This window comes from Bufo bufo, chromosome 2 (genome assembly GCF_905171765.1).
Source record: "Bufo bufo chromosome 2, aBufBuf1.1, whole genome shotgun sequence".
Taxonomy (NCBI): domain Eukaryota; kingdom Metazoa; phylum Chordata; class Amphibia; order Anura; family Bufonidae; genus Bufo; species Bufo bufo.
The window spans coordinates 787,543,431-787,567,027 of NC_053390.1; positions in this window are offsets into that span (position 1 = coordinate 787,543,431).

Here is a 23,597-nt window from a genome sequence, read left to right on the forward strand (position 1 = left end):
TATTCAAGCCATTCTGAGATTGTTTTTTTGTCACATATTGTACTTCATGGCACTGGTAAAATGAAGTCAAAAAAATACATTTTTATTTATAAAAAAAATACCAAATTTACCAGAAATTTATAAAAAATTTCAAATTTCCAAGTGTGAATTTCTCTACTTCTATGATACATAGTAATACCTCCAAAAATAGTTATTACTTTACATTCCCCATATGTCTACTTCATGTTTGGATCATTTTGGGAATGATATTTAATTTTTGGGGATGTTACAAGGCTTATAAGTTTAGAAGCAAATCTTGAAATTTTTCAGAAATTTTCAAAAACCCAATTTTTAGGGACCAGTTCAGGTCTGAAGTCACTTTGCGAGTCTTACATAATAGAAACCACCCAAAAATGTTTCAAAACTGATTTTACAAACATTAACACTTTAGGTGTTCCACAAGAATTAATGGAAAATAGAGATACAATTTCAAAATTTCACTTTTTTGGCAGATTTTCCATTTTAATATTTTTTTTCCAGTTACAAAGTAAGGGTTAACAGCCAAACCAAACTCAATATTTATGGCTCTGATTCTGTAGTTTACAGAAACACCCCATATGTGGTCGTAAACCGCTGTACGGGCACACGGCAGGGCGCAGAAGGAAAGGAATGCCATACGGTTTTTGGAAGGCAGGTTTTGCTGGACTGCACCCCTAGAGTAGAAACTCCAAAAAAGTGACCCCATTTTAGAAACTACGGGATAGGGTGGAAGTTTTGTTGGTACTAGTTTAGGGTACATATGATTTTTGGTTGCTCTATATTACACTTTTTGTAAGGCAAGCTATCAAGAAATAGCTGTTTTGACACCGTTTTTATTTTTTGTTATTTACAACATTCATCTGACAGGTTAGATCATGTCGTATTTTTATAGACCAGATTGTCACGGATGCGGCGATACCTAATATGTATCTTTTTTTAAACAAAAAAAATCATGTTTTAGTGTCTCCATAGTCTGAGAGACATAATTTTTTCAGTTTTTGGGCGATTACCTTGGGTAGGGTATGATTTTTGCGGGATGAGATGCCGGTTTTATTGGCACTATTTTGGGGTGCGTATGACTTTTTGATCGCTTGCTATTACACTTTTTGTGATGTAAGGTGACAAAAAATGGCTTTTTTTACACCGTTTTTTTTTTTTTTTTTTTTACGGTATTCACCTGGGGGGTTAGCTCATGTGATATTTTTATAGAGCAAGTTATTACGGACACTGCGATACCTAATATGTATACTTTTTTTTTATTTATGTAAGTTTTACACAATGATTTCATTTTTGAAGCAAAAAAAATCATGTTTTAGTGTTTCCATAGTCTGAGAGCCATAATTTTTTCAGTTTTTGGGCGATTACCTTGGGTAGGGTATGATTTTTGCGGGATGAGATTACGGTTTTATTGGCAATATTTTGGGGTGCGTGTGACTTTTTGATCGCTTGCTATTACACTTTTTGTGATGTAAGGTGACAAAAAATGGTTTATTTAGCACAGTTTTTATTTTACATTTTTTACGGTGTTCATCTGAGAGGTTAGGTCATGTGATATTTTTATATAGCTGATCGATACGGACGTGGCGATACCTAATATGTATACTTTTTTTTATTTATGTAAGTTTTACACAATAACAGCTTTTTTAAAACAAAAAAAATAATGTTTTAGTGTCTCCATATTCTGAGCCATAGTTTTTTTTTTTTTTTGGGCAATTGTCTCAGGTAGGGGCTCATTTTTTGCGGGATGAGGTGACGGTTAGATTGCTACTATTTTGGTGGGCAACCGCCTTTTTGATCGCTTGCTGTTGTACTTTTTGGGATGTAAGGTGACAAAAAAAATGGTTTATTTAGCACAGTTTATTTATTTATTTTTTTACGCTGTTCATCTGAGGGGTTAGGTCATGAGATATGTTTATAGAGCCGGTCAATATGGACACGGCGATACCTAATATGTATCCTTTTTTTTTCCCCCTATCTTTTACCATTTTTTTTTTAACTTTATTTGGGGAAAATGACCTTTTTGTTTATTTTTACTTGAAACTTTAAAAAAAAAAATGGGGGGGAAACTTTATTTTTTCAACTTTTTTTTCACTTTATTTTTTGTCCCACTTTGGGACTTGAACTTTTGGGGGTCTAATCCCTTTACAATGCATTCCAATACTTCTGTATTGGAATGCATTGGCTGTATGAGTAATACTGTGTGGCTGAATCTCACAGGCTCATCACCGGAAGGCAGCGTGATGCCTTCCTTAGGCATTGCGCTGCCTTCCATGCCATCAGAGAGATCATCCCTACAGCCGCATGGGGACCCGATGGCACCGCCGATCGCCGCCGCAAACCGCAGGTAAAAGCCGCAAACCGCAGGTCACGGGACCCCCCCGCGCATTTTGCCAAGGTGCCTGCTCAATGATTTGAGCAGGCACCGGGTTCCGATCACCGCCCGCCGGGCGGCAGTGATCGGAAATACACATGACGTACCGGTACGTCATGTGTCCTTAAGTACCAGAACAACATGCCGTACCGGTACGTCATGTGTCCTGAAGAGGTTAAGGTCCTCCTGGTCACTTGTGCTGGTGAAGTCCCTTGGCTAGACTCAGCTCTAATCTTCACTAGACTTGCTTTATGTTCGTACTTAGACTTACTGTGCTGGGCTGCTGTGACTCCTTGGTCTGTCATCTCCAGGCTTGATCAGGGCCCAGAGGAAAGAAAGGCAGCTACATTGTGGAACTTGCCTGTTCTCCTCCTCCATCAACTTCCTTCTCTTCTCTCTCCAACTAACTACTTCACTTCCTGTTCTAGCACACCCCAAGCTATATATATTATGTTGCGCCAGCACCACCTAGGGGCGAATAAATATATTGACAATGCCAGCCTGATATTAGGAAATACAATATATAAAATACATTGAATATGACATTTAGCAGCAATTTAAAGTGCCCACATATAGCACCTAAGTGGGACACTGCACCAGCACTTTGAAGCCAACCATAATGCTGATGTGACCCTAGGTGAAAATGAGTTTGAAACAACTGTGCTAAATCATAGTGGTTCAGGGAAAGACAAGGAGGGAAAAATTTTGAAAGATTGTTTATGAAGTGACCTACCTTGTATAGCGGCAGACCACAATCCAAATCTAGCAGAGCAATTGGAGAAATGAATGGAGAGATCTCTGAATCCATGTGAGGTCTTGTTCACACTTTATTAGAAACAGACTGTCATGTACTATATGATGTCTGATTTTCGTTTTTTACATTAATCATAGGATAACCCCTTTTAAGATGCACCAAGTTTACTAAGAGGTGCAGTTCTCATTACATTTTGAGCATCTTCCTGCAAATCTTTAAGACCATGCAACTTCCATAAAAAAGGTGAAAAAAAGTGTCGAGAGTGGTGTACAGTTAAAAAAAAAGTAAAAAATAAATAAAAAATCATACATTTTTAAGCAAAAGTGGACTTTTGTACCTTTTTAGGGCTTGATAAAATCTCCCCTGTGTGTTTCTTGCAGCCACCAGTAGTGGGAGCTCACTACATAAGGATTTTTACAGATCTCAGTATGAATCTACACACAGTGAGCTCCCTCTAGTGGAGGCTGCTGGCAGCCAGACTTTTATCATTTACACCAGGGCTGCACATCAGAGTCGTTTGCGATTTGCTGTGAAATTGTGACACTGCAATATTTCCTCATAGGGAGGAAAATCTTGGATCTTTTTTGAGATGAGGATTTTTACAAAGTTGCTTTCGATGTTATTCCCATAAGGAAAGAATGAAGCCACATGCAATGCCACAATTTTCTGGAGAACTGACAGACCACTCAGCTTTTCCATGGAGCCCTAGCCTCAATGCTATGTCTTTGTAAAAGAAGGCTGAAGATTTCGGGGCTTTGTGTGTCAGAGCTCTCAGTAAATTCCTGGAATATGAGTGTAAGTACTTAGTTATAAATAACAGCAAAATGTCAGGTTCATTTACGAACATTAAGAGGTACAAACATTGTGCGTCATCAAGGCCCTAGTGTTTTTTAAAGAGAAGCATGAGGCATTATAAGCATTTATAACAATACAGAGATTTACTGTCCAATGCCAGGGGTCATCTGGATCAGGGCCCATTTACACAGATGGGTAATCTACTAGTATCGCAACGCTCTTTTAGTCCATTTAAATAGAGAAATCGTCATAATGAATGGGGACAAACGATTTTTTTGTACAATCATTCATGCCCATAGAGTTGCATGCATATTGTCAGCAGGCGATGAGCTATCAACATCACTGGGCATGCCCGACCTGTTGCCCCGGTCATTTTAGGGTTTCTGCAGGATACGAGGACCCAATTCTTGTGATATCTGGGAATCCAAGCGACAGGACTCCCACCAATCTAATAGTTATCCCCTATAGTGGACAGGACTCCCACCAAGTGGATGGTGGATATTTGAAATAGCTGGAATACCCTATTAATGCAACTTTTTATTTTGGCAAAAAAAAAAAAAAGTACTTCCGCTGCATAATTTAACTCTATGACTATGCAAATCATCTGGCACAGTATCTATAGTGATGCTGAAAAGCAGGGCCGGCTCCAGGTTCATGTGGGCCCTTGGGCGATAAATCCCAGTGGGCCCCCATGAGGCATTTTTTTACATTGACATGTCCCCCTGTGGCTCCTACACGGTATAATGACCCCCAGTGGCCCCTATACAGTATAATGACTACTAGTGGCCCTTCACACAGTATAATGACTACTAGTGGCCCTTCACACAGTATAATGAACCCCCAATTCCCCCCCCCCCTGTATAATGACCACCTGTGGCCCTGCATTCAGAATAATAACCCCCAGTCGCCCCCATTTAGAATAATGACCCCCAGTAGCCCCCACACTGGGGGAATACTGTATGGAGGGGGCTCTGGGGGTCATTATACTGAATGTAGGGTCATTGGTGATCATTATACTAAATGGGGGACACTGGGGGTCATTATACTATGTAAAGGGCCCTCACAGTATAATGACCCCACAGTGACCCTCCATTCAGAATAATGACCCCTAGTCGCCCCCACACTGGGGGTTATACTGTATGGAGGGGGCACGAGGGGTTATTATATTTAATGGGGGCTCTGGTGGTCATTATGCTAAATGGAGGGTCAATGGGGATCATTATACTAAATGGGGGGGCACTGGGAGTCATTATACTGTGTAAGGGGCCCTCACAGTGTGATGAATGACCCCCCAGTGGCCCCCTCACATACCTATCATTGCAGGGGAGCCGGCGGTCCTGTCATTCACTAACCGCAGCTCCCTGCGCTCCTTCTCTCCTCCGGCCCGCTGCAGCAGTGAGCCAGGCCTGGAGGAGAGAAGGAGATGTGCAGTGATGGAGCTAGAACTGACTGGGGCCCACAGCGAAATTTAGTACGCCCCCCTCCCCCCAATGTGTGTTCACATTACGTTTTTACTATCGGTTTGATGTATACAAATGTGCAGCACTCCACGTTTTTGTATCCTGCAGAGTCAAGTAAAAAATGCAGACGTTAACGTATATGTTTTTTTACCATGGAACTGTATGGTGAACGGACGCCACTGTACGGCATCAGTCTGAGGCATCTGTTAATGCATACATTTTTGGTATACATTAAATGGATGGAAAAAATAGGATGTGAACCCAGCCCTAGTGTCAGAATAAGGCTACTTTCACACTTGCGGCAGAGAGATCTGGCAAGCAGTTCCGTCGCCGGAACTGCCTGCCGGATCAGGCAAAATGTATGCTAACTGATCATTAGTAAGACTGATCAGGATCCTGATCAGTCTTAAAAATGCCTGATCAGTCGAAAAAATGCATTGAAATGCCGGATCCGTCTTTCCGGTGTCATCCGGCAAAAACGGATCCAGCATTTATTTTTTCACCTTTTTTTCAGTCTGCGCATGCGCATACCGGAAGGACGGATCCGGCATTCCGGTATTCTGAATGCCGTATCCGGCACTAATACATTCCTATGGGAAAAAATGCCGGATCCGGCATTCAGGCAAGCCTTCAGTTTTTTTAGCCGGAGATAAAACCGTAGCATGCTACGGTTTTCTCTTTTGCCTGATCAGTCAAAAAGACTGAACTGAAGACATCCTGATGCAAACTGAACGGATTAGGGCTCTTTCACACTTGCGTTCTTTTCTTCCGGCATAGAGTTCCGTCGTCGGGGCTCTATGCCGGAAGAATCCTGATCAGGATTATCCTAATGCATTCTGAATGGAGAGAAGTCCGTTCAGGATGCATCAGGATGTCTTCAGTTCCGGAACGGAACGTTTTTTGGCCGGAGAAAATACCGCAGCATGCTGCGCTTTTTGCTCCGGCCAAAAATCCTGAACACTTGCCGCAAGGCCAGATCCGGGATTAATGCCCATTGAAAGGCATTGATCCGGATCCGGCCTTAAGCTAAACGTCGTTTCGGCGCATTGCCGGATCCGACGTTTAGCTTTTTCTGAATGGTTACCATGGCTGCCGGGACGCTAAAGTCCTGACAGCCATGGTAAGTGTAGCGGGGAGCGGGGAAGCAGTGTACTTACCGTCCGTGCGGCTCCCCGGGCGCTCCAGAGTGACGTCAGGGCGCCCCACGCACATGGATGACGTGATCACATGGCACGTCATCCATGCGCATGGGGCGCTCTGACGTCATTCTGGAGCGCCCCGGGAGCCGCACGGACTGTAAGTATACCGCTCCCCCGCTCCCCACTACTACTATGGCAGCCAGGACTTTAATAGCGTCCTGGGGGCCATAGTAACACTGAACGCATTTTGAAGACGGATGCGTCTTCAAATGCTTTCAGTTCACTTGCGTTTTTCCGGATCCGACGTGTAATTCTGGCAAGTGGAGTACACGCCGGATCCGGACAACGCAAGTGTGAAAGAGGCCTTACTCTCCATTCAGAATGCATGGGGATATGCCTGATCAGTTCTTTTCTGGTATAGAGCCCCTGTGACGGAACTCTATGCTGGAAAAGAACAACACAAGTGTGAAAGTACCCTAAGCACCAGTACACAGCGGAGCAGCGTGGCGGAGAGGGGAGGCCGCCATGTACTGACAGAGCGCTACCTGGTCCTGGTGGTCAGGGGTGAGGACTGTGCTTCCCAAGGATCATTTTCTACTGGGAAATACATGGCATAGTATAGTACACTAAAATCTATATAATATAAAGATATTAACCCTACCCCCGAATAATAATACAATTAGGGGGTCATTTATCATATAGAAATACGTCTATGTTAGGCGTATATCTGACACAGATTGTGGCGCAAAGGTCCTTAACACCGCAATCTGTATCTTTTCCCGCTCATGCCAGGTCTAAAAAAAGTGGTGTGGGCAGGGAAGGGGATACAGTTCTGGCCATCCAGTTATTGGATACCACCGCCATATAGTGATAACACCGCCATATAGTGATAACACCGCCATATAGTGATAACACCGCCATACAGTGACCGGATAAAAGGGTATAAGAGGGCACAGTACAGGGAATGACTATGGGCGCTGCACAGGGTGTGGTAGGAGGGCACAATGCAGGGTATAAAGGGGCACAGTACGGGGTGGGGGGCACAGTCACATGACCCTGTCACGTTAGAAGGTCCTTATGGTGAATGCGGTTCAGATGCCACCATAATGAGAGGCAGAGGAGTGAGACAGGGGCCCGGGGCCCTGGATGGACAGGAGGGGTGGACACAGCAAGTAGGTGGAAGGGGCTCTGAGGGGGATTCATACAAGTAGTGGCAGGAGGTCTGTGCAGGGCAGCAATAGGAGAAAGGAGGGTGGAACAAGAGCCCTGGATACATGAGGGAGGAAAGGAGACAGCAGGGGCTCCATGAGGATGAGATAGGACAGGATATGGGGGGGGGGGGGGGCAGGTGTCATGGAGACAATCAGCTTAATGAAACAGTAACACAACTAAATAGAATGAAGCAGCAGCAGATGGAAGAGTCCCCCCCTTTCCTTCTGTCCCACAGACAAGAGACAGTCACAGTGCAGACTCACTCACAGACTGTCTCCACACTTCTCTGCTCCAGCTCCAGCCGTGCGGTCTCTCTCGGTCTCTCTCCTCAGGCAGCACGTGTACACTGTCCTGTGTAGAGGGGGCGTGTCCTGTCCTGTGTAGAGGGGGCGTGTCCTGAGTCTCTGCAGCTCAGAGGGCCCACCAGAGGGGTACTGCGTATGTGAAATGACAGCAGTGAGAGCTCCCATCTGTATTGATGGAAGTGCTCATAGCAGCTCAGTGGGCCCCCCCCAGGAGCATTGGGCCCCGGCACTTGCCCGGGGATGCCGGGTTATGACGCCGGCCCTGCTGAAAAGTGTTAGGTTGGCAGCCGGTGTAGGCCACTGTCCTGCTTTCCAGGGCAGGGGCGATCATGGCTCCACTCACCCTGAGTGTATTGGGACTAATGCTCTGTGAACGTTCTTCTCTCTTGCTCCTCGTCCAGCTGATGACTAACGTGATAATCAGCCTTCCTATTTATCTTTGCTGTGGCTCCAGCCCTTTGTCTGAGCTTTGAGGTGTCTAGTAACCAGCGAAGGAGTAATCTCTAATCTGACTACCCATGTACTGCACCTCACCTGCTCCTTGCCGCCTACCCCGACCTTGAAATTACTATCAGGATTACACATATACTCAGCCTACCCTGACCTTGGACTGTATGCAGACTACACCTTTTGCTTGATGCTTTAGTGCTTCGCACTGATGTATCTGACCCCCGTGGGTCAGCTGCCAACTAACCAGGACTACTCCAGGAGGTGGCGATCTGGTTGGTTCCCTGCAGCGAAGTCCACATCTCTGTACAGGTTTTAAAGGGTGAATGCCATGAAATCTCCAGGACAACGCCCTTAGGTTTAGCCCAAAGTCAAACTGGTTGGCGCAGTGGGTCCACACCTACTGAACCCTTCAGAATTTTCTATATTTATGCATAAATTTGACCTAAAAACTACACCAGTTTTTCAGTCCAAAAATATGAGTACAAAAAATGTAGACTTGGTCATTTATTTATCACATGTCTATGAATGGCAAAAGTATGTGAACCTTTGCTTTCTGTGTCTGCTGTGACCCCCTTGTGCAGCAATGACTGCAACTAAATGTTTCCCTTAATTGTTGATTAGTCGTGTACATCAGCTTGGGGGAATTTTAGTCCATTCCTCAAAAAAAAAACAGCTTCAACTCTGTTATGGCGATGGGTTTCCTCCCATGAATTGCTTCCTGAGGTGGAGCAAGGAACATAACCGTGACACGCACCCCCAATCAAACCAGGTTATTGTTGAGTGCTGTGACTACTTGGAATTATACTATTGGATTAGGGTCAGGACTATGACTTGGCCATTCCAAAACTTTATCTTTATTCTTTTTTAATCATTGTTTGCTAGAATGAACTGTGTGCTTAGGGTGCTTGTCTTACTTCATGAACCATGTTTTCTTGAGATTGAGCTCACTGAGAGGTGTCCTGACATTTTCCTTTAAAGCTTGCAGGCATAATTCAGGATGTATTGTTCCATCAATGATGGCTAGTCGTTCTGGCCCAGATGCAACAAAACAGGCTCAAACCATGATACTACCACCACCGTGTTTCACAGATGGGGTGAGCTTTTTATGCTGGAATGCATTGTTTTCCTTTCTCAAACCTTCTCATCTACCGTAATCCAAAAAGTTACATTTTGGTCTCATCCGTCCACAAATTCCTATAGCCAGGGGCGGACTGAGAACCCTCAGGGCCCCCGGGCAAAATAAATCAAGGGCCCCCTTACAGGCTCCACCCATGTTCTGCTGCAAGCCCCACCCTTGTCCCGCCTCCAGCCACACCCTACACAATCTTTAATAAGATTTCAAAGTTAAAGTGACACAAAAGGCACCCAGACCACTTCAGCTCATTGACGTGACGTGGTCTGGGTACAGTGTCCCTTTTGCAAATCGAGCTGCAATGTTCTAGAGAAACTGCATTGTTTACATTCCAGCAATAAGTCAGACGAAAAAACGGTCACGGATCACGGACCAACGGAACTCCGTTTTGTGGACCGTGAAAAAATACGGTCGTGTGCATGAGGCCTTATGCTGCACTCAGTACCACGTAATGAGAAAGTTAAAAGATAATTTGAGATTTTTTTGCAAATTTATTAAAAAGGAAAAGCTAAAATAAGTATTCAGACCCTTTGCTATGACTTGAAATTTAACTTTAAGGGCCTCCCATTTCTCTTGATTAGTTCTTAGCGAATCGAAGTCCAGAATTTCACAAAAAATGTGATTCTCTGCGAAGCCGAATTTCCTCGTGCTTTGTGGTAGTGAATCGATTTGACCTCAAATAGTGTAAAAGAAAAACATAATTATCCATTTGCTTGTGAGGCCACCATCTTGCTTGAAGATCTCAAATAAAATCACGTCGGCGTGAGGACGACATCTCGGGCCATGCGGGCATCAGTTATGAATGCGGCATCTGAGGGGTACAATGACAGGGAGCAATTGTCATTGCATCCACTACTTACAATGCAATGCAATGAATTTTTTGTCAAATTCGGTGAAGCAGCCAAATAGAATTTTTCAATGCTTCGCTCATCTCTACTCTTGATCATCTTTGAGATGGTTCTACACCTTGAGTGGAGTCCACCTGTGGTAAATTCAGTTGATTGGACATGATTTGGAAAGAGAAACCACTGTCTATATAAGGTCTCACAAAAACCATGCCATGAGGAGGAAAGAATTGCCTGTAGAGCTCAGAGACGGGATTGTGTGGAGGCACAGATCTGGAGAAGGGGACAAAAAATTCTGCTACACTGAAAGTTCCCAGTGGCCTCCATAATTCTTAAATGGAAAAGTTTGGAACAAGAGCTAGCACTCCCATTATATAAATAATTTGGGGAGGCTACTTTCACACAAGCGTTTTTGCTGGATCCAGCAGGGTTCAGCAAAAACGCTTCTGTTACTGATAATACAACCGTGTGCATTCGTTAACGGATCCGGTTGTATTATCTTTAACAAAGCCATGACGGATCCGTCATGAACTCCATTGTAAGTCAATGGGTGACGGATCAGTTTTCTATTGTGTCAGATAGTGTCAGAGTTAAACTGATCCATCCCCATTGACTTGCATAACGGATACGTCTTGCTACGCATCCAATGACGGAAAGAAAACCGCAGCATGCCTTTTGGAGCATTCCGTTTTGTTCAGTTACGTTTTGTCCCCATTGACAATGAATGGGGACAAAATGGAAGCGTTTTTTTCCGGTATTGAGACCCTATGACGGATCTCAATACCGGAAAATATTAAAGCTAGTGTGAAAGAGGTGACAAATAATCCAATGGTCACGCTGGCTGAGTCTGAGGCAGTTCCTCCTCCTCATGGCTTGGTTTTTGCTCTGATATGCATTTAAACTTTTTTCAAAGCATCTGTTTGTTTGTTTTTGTCCTACAAGGGGGCTTTAAAACTGTATTTGTTATTAATGCATTGGTATAAGTATGTATCCACATATAGCTTTTCCCTTTTTCCCGTATTTGCAGGCAAAGAGTTACATTACTAAAGTAATCTCCTCTATGCCAGATACTGAGTGGAGTCCATATTAGAAAAAATGGTACTCGAGCCCTAGCGAGGGGAAAAGACAAATTTCGATTAATTATAAGTTCCTACACGTACCTTTTGATTATACTGTATCCAAAGTTTCTATGACTAAATGGAAGACTGAAGTGCCACAGGCCACTCCATCTGTGATACTTAGGGCACTGGAACTCTCACACAAGCACTTGCCCGTAACTAGGGTTGAGCGAACCCGAACTGTAAAGTTCGGGTTCGTACTAAACTTTAGGATTTTTGGACCCCAGACCCGAACCCGAACTTTTCAGTAAAAGTTCAGGTTCGGGTTCGGTGTTCGGCGAGTTAATGGTTCCCTTAGAAGCTATTACAGCCATGCCTACTAATGGCATGGCTGTGATTGGCCAGTGCAGCATGTGACCCAGCCTCTATATAGGCTGGAGTCACACAGCGCTGCACGTCACTCTGCTGTTACTGGTGTAGGGAGAGGATGCTGCTGCTGTGAGGGAGAGAATAGGAAAGAATCTTTCATCAGAAGTGCTTGTGAAATCAGCGATCTACATAGATTTAGTTTTGTGGCTACAGTGAACAATCTTTTTAGGCTACTTTCACACTTGCGTTCGGAGCGGATCCGTCTGGTGTCTGTACAGACGGATCCGCTCCTATAATGCAAACGCTTGCATCCGTTCAGAACGGATCCGTCTGCATAACAGTTTTTTTCAGATCTGATTTTTCGTGAAAACTCAGATCCGACAGTATATTCTAACACAGAGCCGTTCCCATGGTGATGGGGACGCTTCAAGTTAGAATATACTAAAAGAACTGTGTACATGACTGCCCCCTGCTGCCTGGCAGGTGCTGCCAGGCAGCAGGGGGCAGACCCCCCCCTGTATTTAACTCATTGGTGGCCAGTGCGGCCGGCCCCCCTCCCCTGTATTTAACTCATTGGTGGCCAGTGCGGCCGGCCCCCCCTGCCTCCGCTGTATTTAACTCATTGGTGGCCAGTGCGGCCGGACCCCCCTCCCTCCCTTGTATTTAACTCATTGGGGGCCAGTGCGGCCGGCCCCCCCTCCCTCCCTCCCCTGTATTTAACTCATTGGTGGCCAGTGCGGCCGGCCCCCCCTCCCCCCCTGTATTTAACTCATTGGTGGCCAGTGCGGAGGAGCGCCCGGCCGGTCACAGACATTGTAGGTAAGTATAATGCTTCTAAAATTGCTAAGTAACCATGGCAGCCAGGACTGCAGTTGCGTCCTGGTTGCCATGGTTACCGATCAGAGTCCCAGCGATTAAACTGGGACTCCGATCGGAACTATCCGCTGCCACCAATGATGGGGGGTCGGTCATTTTAATTAGGGGGGGAGAGAGGAGGGGCCGGCCGCACTGGCCACGAATGAGTTAAATACAGGGGGTGTAGGGAGGGGGGGCCAGCCGCACTGGTCACGAATGAGTTAAATACAAGGTAGGGAGGGAGTGGGGGCCGGCTGCACTGGCCACCAATGAGTTAAATACAGGGGAGGGAGGGAGGGGGGGCCGGCCGCACTGGCCACCAATGAGTTAAATATAAGGGAGGGAGGGGGGGGCGGCCGCACTGGCCACCAATGAGTTAAATACAGGGGAGGGAGGGGGGCCGGCCGCACTGGCCACCAATGAGTTAAATACAGGGGAGGGAGGGGGGGTCGCATTGGCCACCAATGAGTTAAATACAGGGAAGGGAGGGAGCGGGGGGTCTGCCCCCTGCCACCTGGCAGCACCTGCCAGGCAGCAGGGGGCAGTTATGTACACAGTTTTTTTAGTATATTCTAACTTGAAGCGTTCCCATCACCATGGGAACGCCTCTGTGTTAGAATATACTGTCGGATCTGTTTCACGATCTAACTCAAATCCGATGGTATATTCTAACATAGAGGCATTCCCATGGTGATGGGGATGCTTCAAGTTAAAATATACCATCGGATTGGAGAAAACTCTGATCTGATGGTATATTAATAGGGACACATAGAAAGTCAATGGGGGACGGATCCGTTTGCAATTGCACCATATTGTGTCAACTTCAAACGGATCCGTCCCCATTGACTTGCATTGTAAGTCTGGACAGATCCGTTTAGCTCCGCACGGCCAGGCGGACACCAAAACGCTGCAAGCTGCGTTCGGGTGTCCGCCTGCTGAGCGGAACGGAGGCCAAACGGTGCCAAACTGATGCGTTCGGGGCCGCTTGTGAGAGCCTTCAAACGGAACTCACAAGCGGAACCCCGAACGCAAGTGTGAAAGTAGCCTTACCCTGCCCTGAGCCCAGTGACACAGGAAAATAACTTTTATCCGTCTGTTAGTTAGGTGGGCGGCGGCGGCCATTTTATGCAAGCTCAGTGCACCAGCACAGCATATGTGCATTTGTGACATTCAAATCCAAGCTTGAAATACTGCAATAATAATCTGCGTTTAAAAACTGGTGCATTTGCAGCATTTGTCAGTGTGAAATACAATCTTGCAATACTTAAATAATTTTCTGGGTTTAAAAAAACCACCCATTTTTTGCAAGACCCTACATCTGGGGCCTTTGCAGCATTTGTTAGTGTGAAATCCAAGCTTAAAATACTGCAATAATTTTCTGGGTTTAAAAAACACCCATTTTTGCCAATACCCTACATCTGGGGCCTATGTTGCATTTGTTAGTGTGACATACAAGCTAGAAATACTGCAATAATATTCTGGGTTTAAAAAAACACAAATTTTGGTCAAAAAACTAAATTTGCAGCCTTTGCTGCCTCTGTCAGTGTGAGATACACGCGTTAGATACTGCTGTTCTATTCTGTTATTAAAAAAACACCCATTTTGGGCCAAATACTAAATTTGCGGCCTTGGCTGCATCTGTCAGTGTGAGAAACAAGCTTAAAATACTGCAATAATATTCAGGGTTTAAAAAAACACCCATTTTTGGCAATACCCTACATCTGGGGCCTATGCTACATTTGTTAGTGTGACATACCGTATTTTTCGCCCTATAAGACGCACTTTTTCCCCCCAAAAGTGGGGGGGAAATAGCACTGCGTCTTATTGGGCAAATGCTGTAATTTTGCACTGATACATCGCTGCCGGCGTGTGTATCAGCGGGAGCGAGGAGGGACTGGGGGCCGGCATCTTGCTTTGTAATGGCAGCGGGGCCCGCTGCAGTAACTGTATTCTGCTATACCGGGCCCCGCTCACTGTAGTAATCATATAGGCAATGTTAATTCATCTTCAATCCAGGCTGTAGTAGGGTACTTACTACTAACTTCCATAACAGGTAGGAGGCCGGGCGAGCGGGCGGGACACTTTATGAATGAAGCAGACGGCGCAGGCGTGTGACGTAGTGAGTTACGCTGCTGCCTCCCGCCCGCTCGCCCGGCCTTCTGGCTGCTATGGAAGTTAGTAGTAAGTACCGTACTACAGCCTGGATTGGAGATGAATTAACATTGCCTATATGATTACTACAGTGAGCGGGGCCCGGTGTAGTAGAATACAGTGACTGCACTGGGCCCCGCTGCCATTACAAAACAAGATGTATTGGGGGTCATTCACTACACAGGGACACTGTTATGGGGGGGATTTATGGATGACACATAGCATAAGATGCTATGTGTCATCCACAGATCCCCCCCATAGCAGTGTCATGCCATTCCCAGATGCCCCCATAAAAGTGCCATTCCCAAATGTCCCCATAATAGTGCCATCTCTAGATGCCCCCATAATAGTGCCATCCTCAGATGCCACAATAATAGTGCCATCCTCAGATGCCCCCATAACAGTGCCATCCCCAGATGCCCCCATAACAGTGTCATCCCCAGATGCCTCCATAACAGTGTCATCCACAGATGCCCCATAACAGTGTCATCCACAGATGCCCCCATAACAGTGCCATCCACAGACCCCCATAACAGTGTGTCATCCACAGACCCCCATAACAGTGTGTCATCCACAGACCCTCATAACAGTGCGTCATCCACAGATCCCCCATAATAGTGTCATACACAGACCACCATTAGTTCAAAACCCACCAAAAGAACACCTTTTGGTTCAAAATATTTTTTTTCTTATTTTCCTTCTCTAAAACCTAGGTGCGTCTTATGGGCTAATGCGTCTTATAGGGCGAAAAATACAGTTGTATTTTGTGCCTGTAGGTTCCTGATTTATAAATCCTGTACTGGCAGTAACACAACACAGGTCCTCAGAGCAAAATACGAAATGGGGTCTCTCTCAGTTTGCCATTGCAAAAGCAGTAAAAAAAAAAAAGGCAATGAAAATATATATATATATATATACTGTACACGTATACAAATGTAATATATAAAACACACGCAGATATGTTATGGTGAGTGATTGTAACCAGAGACTACACACCATTTCTGGGACTTGTCATTGCCCAGTGCTTCAGTACCTCCAGTCATACAGTAATGTAATACCAGCGTTCTTAGCTGAATGCTGACAGAAGGATGGATTTGCAGACGATACGGTCATCCTGGTTTCTGCTGACCATATGGAGCTAAACCACAAATATTTCTACAGCAAGGCAGAATTACAATTGTTGCATAGATGTAAACACAACAGCACCTAAATGATTAAGCGTTAAAGGGAATTTGTCACTGAAAATCTTTTCTGCCAGTTAAAACCAGATAGCAACACAGATCCTTTTTTCTGATCTGTTTTTATTTTCTGATTGCAGATTTGTTTTATTCTATGTCCTGAACATGATGATGGAGGCGGCCATCTTGCCTGAGCTGTTCTTAACAGCATTTAGAAATATGCTTTACGGCAGTCCCATGGGCCATAGACACAATCGACAGGAGGGGACCTCATTGACTTCTATGGGAGAGCTTTCTAGGCATGCTCTGTGACCTGTGCAGAGGTCAAGAGGGAGTAGATAAGCTGTGACATCACCTATTATGAATGGTGACTCCTGTGTTGATGTATGAGGGCTTGCTTTTTGTGGAAGTAGTATAGATTTTAATATTCTACACTACGTATTGTTTAAAGAGTAATTAATAATGGGGTGGAATTGAAAAAAATATAAAAGAATTGTGCCATAGCTTTATGAATTTCACTTTTCCGTGGGTCAGGACGATTACAGGGATAATACATTTATAATGTTTTTCATAAAGATTTAACACTTACAAATAGTTTTAGAACTTTAGACATTTTTTGCATCACCATACTGAATACTTAATACTTTATTAGCGATTGATGTAATTGATATATATGTAAAACTATTTGATCACGTTTTACTCAATTTTTTGGGGAGTTGAAGCGACCAAAAAAGAGCTAATACCTTTACATTTTATTAGTTACTTTTTTACTTTTTTATTTTTGGATGTGGCAATACAAAATTATTTTTTATTTAATTTTTTGCCCTAATTCAGCTTGAACATGCGATAATTGGATTGCTTATACCAAAGACTGTATTACAATAGTATTGTAGTCTATGGCAAATGCACTAAGTTCCTATTAAAGGGGTATTCCCATCACAGACATCGCTAGGATATCCCCCCATTGTCTGATAGGTGCGGGCAGGGGCGTACATATAATTCATTGGGCCTCATAGCAAGAATCTGAATTGGGCCCCCTAACTCCACCCACTACCCATCCTGGCCCATCCCACCACCTGCCCTGGCTCCTCCCCTGCCACACCCCCGTTATATTCCTACTGACACAGAGAATGAAGGGCACAGGTCAGTTTTTCCGCAAAGTGAACACTATAGGAACAAAACCCATAAAAGGGTGGAGGAATTGTTTTTTTTTTTTCAATTCCACCCCATTTGGAATTTTTTGCCTGCTTCTCACTACATTGTATGCCATATTAAAGCACAACTTGTACCACAAAAAATAAGCTTTTGGTATTTTATTGGTTAAAAGGGTTATCCAACCCCTATTATTCCCCCAAAAATGCAACAGTTCTTCACCTTTATGGCCCCAGAATACACCACATGCCCCCTCCGCTCACAGCAATGAGTTCCCCTCACTCACAGCATCTGAGAGTGTTAAAAACCGGAAGTGTGGGATTCCTCTTTAGGCACGCTTTCCCCCAGCGGAGATAGGGAAAAGCACCATGTTCTATAAATAAGCCACAGCCTGTACTCGGCTTCCAGGCTCATTGTTAGTATATCCCAGTTTAGGCCACTAGGTGGCAGCACTGAACTGTGATATAGTGATTTCTATACAGACTAATGCGTTGTTGGAACAATTATTTGCAATAGGTGTGATATACCTGTTGCCCCCAAAAAAACGGATTGAGAGGTGCTCTATACCTGCTTCCACAAAATACTGATTAAGGGGTTTGATATACCTGCTTCCACCAAATATTGATTCAGGTGTTCTATATACCTGTTTCCACAAAATACTGATTGAGGGGTGCGATATACCTGCTTCCACCAAATATTGATTCAGGAGTTCTATATACCTGTTTCCACAAAATACTGATTGAGGAGTGTGATATACCTACTTCCACAAATACTGCTCTTCTCTAAAGACTTTGGCACAGGGTCATTTTGAAAATGACAGGCAGAGGAAGAGGCAGATCGATCCGTAGGGGTGGTAGGGGATGGGCAGGTGCACCAGGCCGGAGCCTAAGTGGGAAGATGGAGAAGGGGCGTGCGATTAGGTCAAAGGACGCACCAGAGTTAGTTGAGTGGCTCACTCAGCCTTCCGCTTTTGCACCCTCCTCATCCTCTGTATCTGAACCCTCCTCACTCTCTGCTGTGTGCACCCCCAAAGACATCACCACCACCACCACCACCATAGCCCCTCCATAGTAAGAGGAATTATTTTCCCATCCATTCCCAGACCTTACCGATGCGCAGCCATTCTTGGCATCGGATGAGGAAGAAGAGGTAGCAACGACCGCCACACAGCGGTCTGACGACAGTACCCAGATCAGCCCAAAGAGGTTGGTCCCTGCTGTTGCTGCCTACTCCGAGATCTCTAATGTCAGTGGTGGTGAAGGTGATGATGATGACGTGTCGATGGACGTCATGTGGGTGCCCACAAGAGAGGAAGAGGAGGGGAGTTCAGAGGGAGAGACGGAGCAGCAGATAGGGAGGAGAAGGAGGAGAAGCAGGCAGAACTCACAGTGCACAGGAGGCAAAAAGCAGACTGCAAATGTATCTAGAGCGAGCTATCCACCATGCATGGTCACATCTGGCGCTCTTAGGATGCCCATACAGTGTACGCTTTTTTTAACGTGTCAGCTGCTGACAATAGCGTTGCCATCGGCAGTCTGTGCTGTCAACGCATAAGTCGCGGTAAGCCCAACACTCACCTAAGGATGACCGCCTTAAGAAGGCACCTGGCCTCCCATCACCGAGCCCAGTGGGAGCAACGCCTTCAGAACCCACAAAGCCAAACTCCTGGTGCCCCACATCCTGCCTCTTCTCCTTCACCTCACATTTGTCCTCCACTCCACCTTCCACCGTGCCGTCGTCCCACTCATCTGGCAGAAGGCAGGCTTCCGTGGCCCAAATGTTCGCGCATAAACCCTCTTTCCCAACGACTGACCACTGGCTTGTCGGAACTGCTAGCCCGCCAACTACCGCCATATAAACTGTGGACTCGGAGGCGTTTAGAAAATTTGTGGCCATTGGCACACCGCAATGGAAGGTCCCCAGAAGGAAATATTTCTCCCAGAAGGGCATCCTAGAACTATATGGCAACTTTCAGCTGCAAATGAATATATCTATGGCACACAGTGTCGGTGCCAAGATACATCTGACCACAGACATGTGGTCTAGCAAACACGGGCAGGGAAGGTACATAACTTTTACTGCCCACTGGGTAAACCTTCTGACGGCCGTCAAGCATGTAACCTGTGGCCCCCGTGTGGATTTAGTGTTACCGGCCGCCATGGATTGCATGCAGGTCTGCCTCTTTTTCTCCTCCTCCTCCTCCTACTCCATCCTACGTCTCCTCCTCGGCTGACTCCTCCTTTTCCACAGCTACCGCCTCTTTCGCTGCACCCCCCCAAGCTCTCCAGAACCTTTTCGACGTGCAGGTAAGACGTTGCCATGCTGTGCTGCGGCTGTTGTGCCAGGAAGCCAAGAGCCACATTCTGCAGCAGGACAGGTTCTGGGGAGCTTGGTTTCTTTTCACCGCCAGTGGCTGCTTATGCGCGATGCATGCAAACTTCTGCGGCCATTTATTGAGATCACCAGGGGTGAGTAGGGGCGTGGCCAGGGGAGGGAGGTGAGTTCCACCACCTTTTCTCTGAGAAAAAAAGTCCTGGTCTTATGTATATACAGCGGCAAAAAAAAGGCCTTTTCTGTCAGGTGAATGCCTAATTTTCTGGGGCCTCTACTCCAGTGGCCTACAGTAAAATTTTTAGACAGTGACCGCCTATTGTACCTTCAGCCACATCACCCCAAGTTCTTTTCTGTCAGGTGAATGCCTATTTTTTGGGGCCTATACTGGCCTACAGTAAAATTGTTATCCACTAACCGCCTACTATACGTCCAGCCACATAATCACTTGTTCTTTTCTGTCTGGTGAATGCCTAATGTTTGGGGCCTGTACTCCACTGGCCTACAGTAAAATTGGTATCCACTGACCGCCTAATATACCTCCAGCCACATAATCCCTTGTTCTTTTCTGTCCGGTGAATGCCTAATGTTTGGGGCCTGTACTCCACTGGCCTGCAGTAAAATTGTTATCCACTGACCGTCTAATATACCTCCAGCCACATAATCACTTGTTCTTTCCTGTCAGATGAAAGCCTAATTTTTGGGGCCTGAACTCCACTGACCTGCAGTAAAATTGTTATCCACTGACTGTCTAATATACCTCCAGCCACATAATCACTTGTTCTTTTCTGTCCAGTGAATGTCTAATGTTTGGGGCCTGTACTCCACGCGAACGCGCGGTTTGCGAACAATTGACGAAATGTCCCAGCCGATGTTCGTCCATCACTACCCCAGAAGCATATATGCCCTTAGTGTTCTCAGTATATATATGCCCCATAATGACTTCTAGCCCCAGTAGTGCTAGCATTTAAAAAAAATACTCACCTCAACCACTTGCACACGCAGGGACACTTGGTCTTCACTGGAAGCAGCAGGACCTGACGCTCCCAGCGTGATCATGTGACATAATCATGCTCTTAGTGCAGGTCCTGCTGCATCCAGTGAGAAGAAAGAGTCCGTGCAAGTGGTTAAGGTTTGATGGCCATTAAAAACAAGCTTATTGATTTCAATGGGGTCTATCTGGCTGTGAAAACGGCCAATAATAGGACATGTTCTATTTTTTCACCAACGTTTTTCACTGGTCTTTAAAAAAAAAGTCAATATGAATAGGCCCATGGACTGCAATGGTTCTGAAAACGGCTGTGTGACAGCTATTAAAAAATTGTCTGTCTCACGCCTGAATTATGAGGCCTTAAAGGTTGGTTCTTAGCAAAGTTGCTGTTCTGACAGTTTTTGATCACACAGGGATAGTGTCTCCCTGAATCCACTCACAGGCTTTTCTTCTGGCCTCCTAATCAGTAGCACACTAAAGCTAAGAACTGCCAGTTAACTGTTTCCTACCCATACATAGCCTTTTTGTATCACATAGTGCATAGAACATAGTTAGCATCCCAGTAAACTTTGTAACAACTTTAGTAATGAACCATAACCTTAACCTTTAGCAGTAAACCAATGGGTCACTGCACATGTATGTTGTACATTTTAGTACGTCCCATGATATTACTTTCATTCTGAGTGGATATTTAGCTGTGAGATGTAGCACTGAAGAACAATGATGCGTTTTTGTGCTTAGTGGTCATGTTACACAGTACATCTGGCTTTTTTTTTTGTTTTTTAAACACATAAAAACCTAATGCCACTTAATAACATGTGACAGCAGTTCCACAAATGTCTGCAGAGATGGTTTCAAGGGTTTCGATAATCAAGGTAGAGAAAAAATGAGCTCCCTTTACTTCTAGCTCCATCAGTGGTCAGTGTATACCTAGAAGAGAATGGGTCCCAAACCAAAAATTTATCCCAGATTACTTGGCAGGGTCTTTCCACCCAGGACAGAAGGGTCTGGTATTAGTTTCCTGTGTAGGTCCAATTCCTCTCCCTCTTGCTTGCTCATAATGCAGTTCCATTGGAGAAGTGACTGGGCCCCCTCGCTCCAAGGGCCCTTAACAATCACATTTCGCAATTTCACTTCAGTCAAGTGGTAGTGTAAAAAATACAGTAACATCTCTAGACAAAAGTGTTGCGCCAAATTTATCAAAAATATAGATCCCCCTATTGTCTACAATTGTATCCACTCCTCGGCAGAAAGCAGGACTAGAGATGGCCAGGTTTACTAGATGGAAACATGAATGATCCATTCACTAGTGCAAGCAGAGATCTTAACAATTATGAGGAACTGAAACAAAGTATATTAGAAAGTTGCAGAAATTGCATAAAACTGGAAAATCTCTTTAAGTCTTGTGATTCTGTGAGTTTTTTTTTTTTCTTTTTAGTGTTGTTTACAACATTGAAAAGTCTGCAAATATATTTCCAGAAAAGATTTAGCCTGCCTGAGAAGAGCACATCTTACATAGACCTCTGCTCTGTTAGTGAAAGGGTCAAATTTCATGGCTGCAGTTGCAGAGTCGACGTGAAATATGACAGATATTAGAACCATGTGCCCAAATAAAGTAAAATGACACCTGGTTACGCCAAGTAGATATCTGACAGCTCATTTCCAAGTGAAGTGGAAAAATGAAACACCCTGGAGGCAGAACCGGGCCGGAGTGCTACTTGACGCAGCATTAATCCCAGATGGAGCAAGGCCTATAGAGAAATCCTGAGAGCAGAGACATCTGTCTACAAAACATACCGGGTACACTAAACCTGGCACACCCCAGGCCATGGTGACTTATTATCGGTTTATGTCTGTGCACCTAGCCAGAAATCTACTACAGCTCATAGCAGCCGTAGATTTGTCCCTGCGGCAGAACACGCCTCCTTTGACACCCTTGCCATTTAGAAAAGTAGCGAGGATAGCAAAAAAGGGGAGCTACAACAATAAAATAAAAAAGTTGCTACTTTTTAACTGCACTTTTCAGGCGTAAAAGGAATGATAACTCTCCCCCTATGAGCACCTTTTGGGGGGGCAATTTTTTAAGTGCATGCATTTTACTCAATTTTGAGCTAAAAATATATATATTTTAATTTGTCTTTATTGAAAATTTTCAGCAGCTTTTTTTTCTACAGCAGGCATGCTCAACCTGCGGCCCTCCAGCTGTTGTAAAAGTTGTGGTTTTGCAACAGGATTACGTTTCAGCCTATGTGCAAGGTATCTTGCTTTCAGTTTCACTCTAAACTGTCAGGTTGCTGCACTGATGGCTCGATGTATAGCCCATTATCTCTGAACTTTCGACAGCTCATAAACCCAGTTAAGCCATATTCTTATCAGTTTGATGAGAATTTAGCTATAATGAATGTGTATGAGCTGTCAGGAGTTCAGAAATAAGGGCTACACATTGAGCCATCAGAGCAGCAACCTGATCGTTCAATGTAAATATGTAAAAAAAGATATCCTGCACAGAGGCTGAAACTTAAAGGAAATGTGTCACCAAAAATATATCTGCTAGTTAAAACCAGATAAAAACACATATCATATTTTGTAGTCTGTTTTTTTTCTGATTGCAAATTTTTTTAATTCTATTTCCTGAACATGATTAAGGGGGTGGCCATTTTGCTTAAAGGGATTCTGTCACCTGCTTTTACCATTTTAAGCTGTCACCATCGCTATGTTGACTAAAGTACCTTATTTCCAGCAGTCTTCTTTTTACTTTATTATGTTTTGTAGTTTTGATATAAAAGCGCTTTTTCTGTTATGCTAATTAGGGTCCAAGGTGCCCAGAGGGGCGTTTTTTTCACTCTCCGGAGCCCAGTGACGCCCCCCTGCAGTGCCCAAGAACGCCTCCTGATCATCAAATAACCTCCCACAGCCCCGGCAAACAGTTCCGCCCCCTCCTCACATCATAGTCTACCTTATAGAAATGCCCCGTCCTTCTTCCTGTCTGCGGCCAGAAAACTCGCGCAGGCGCAGTACTGCCAGCGGCCTG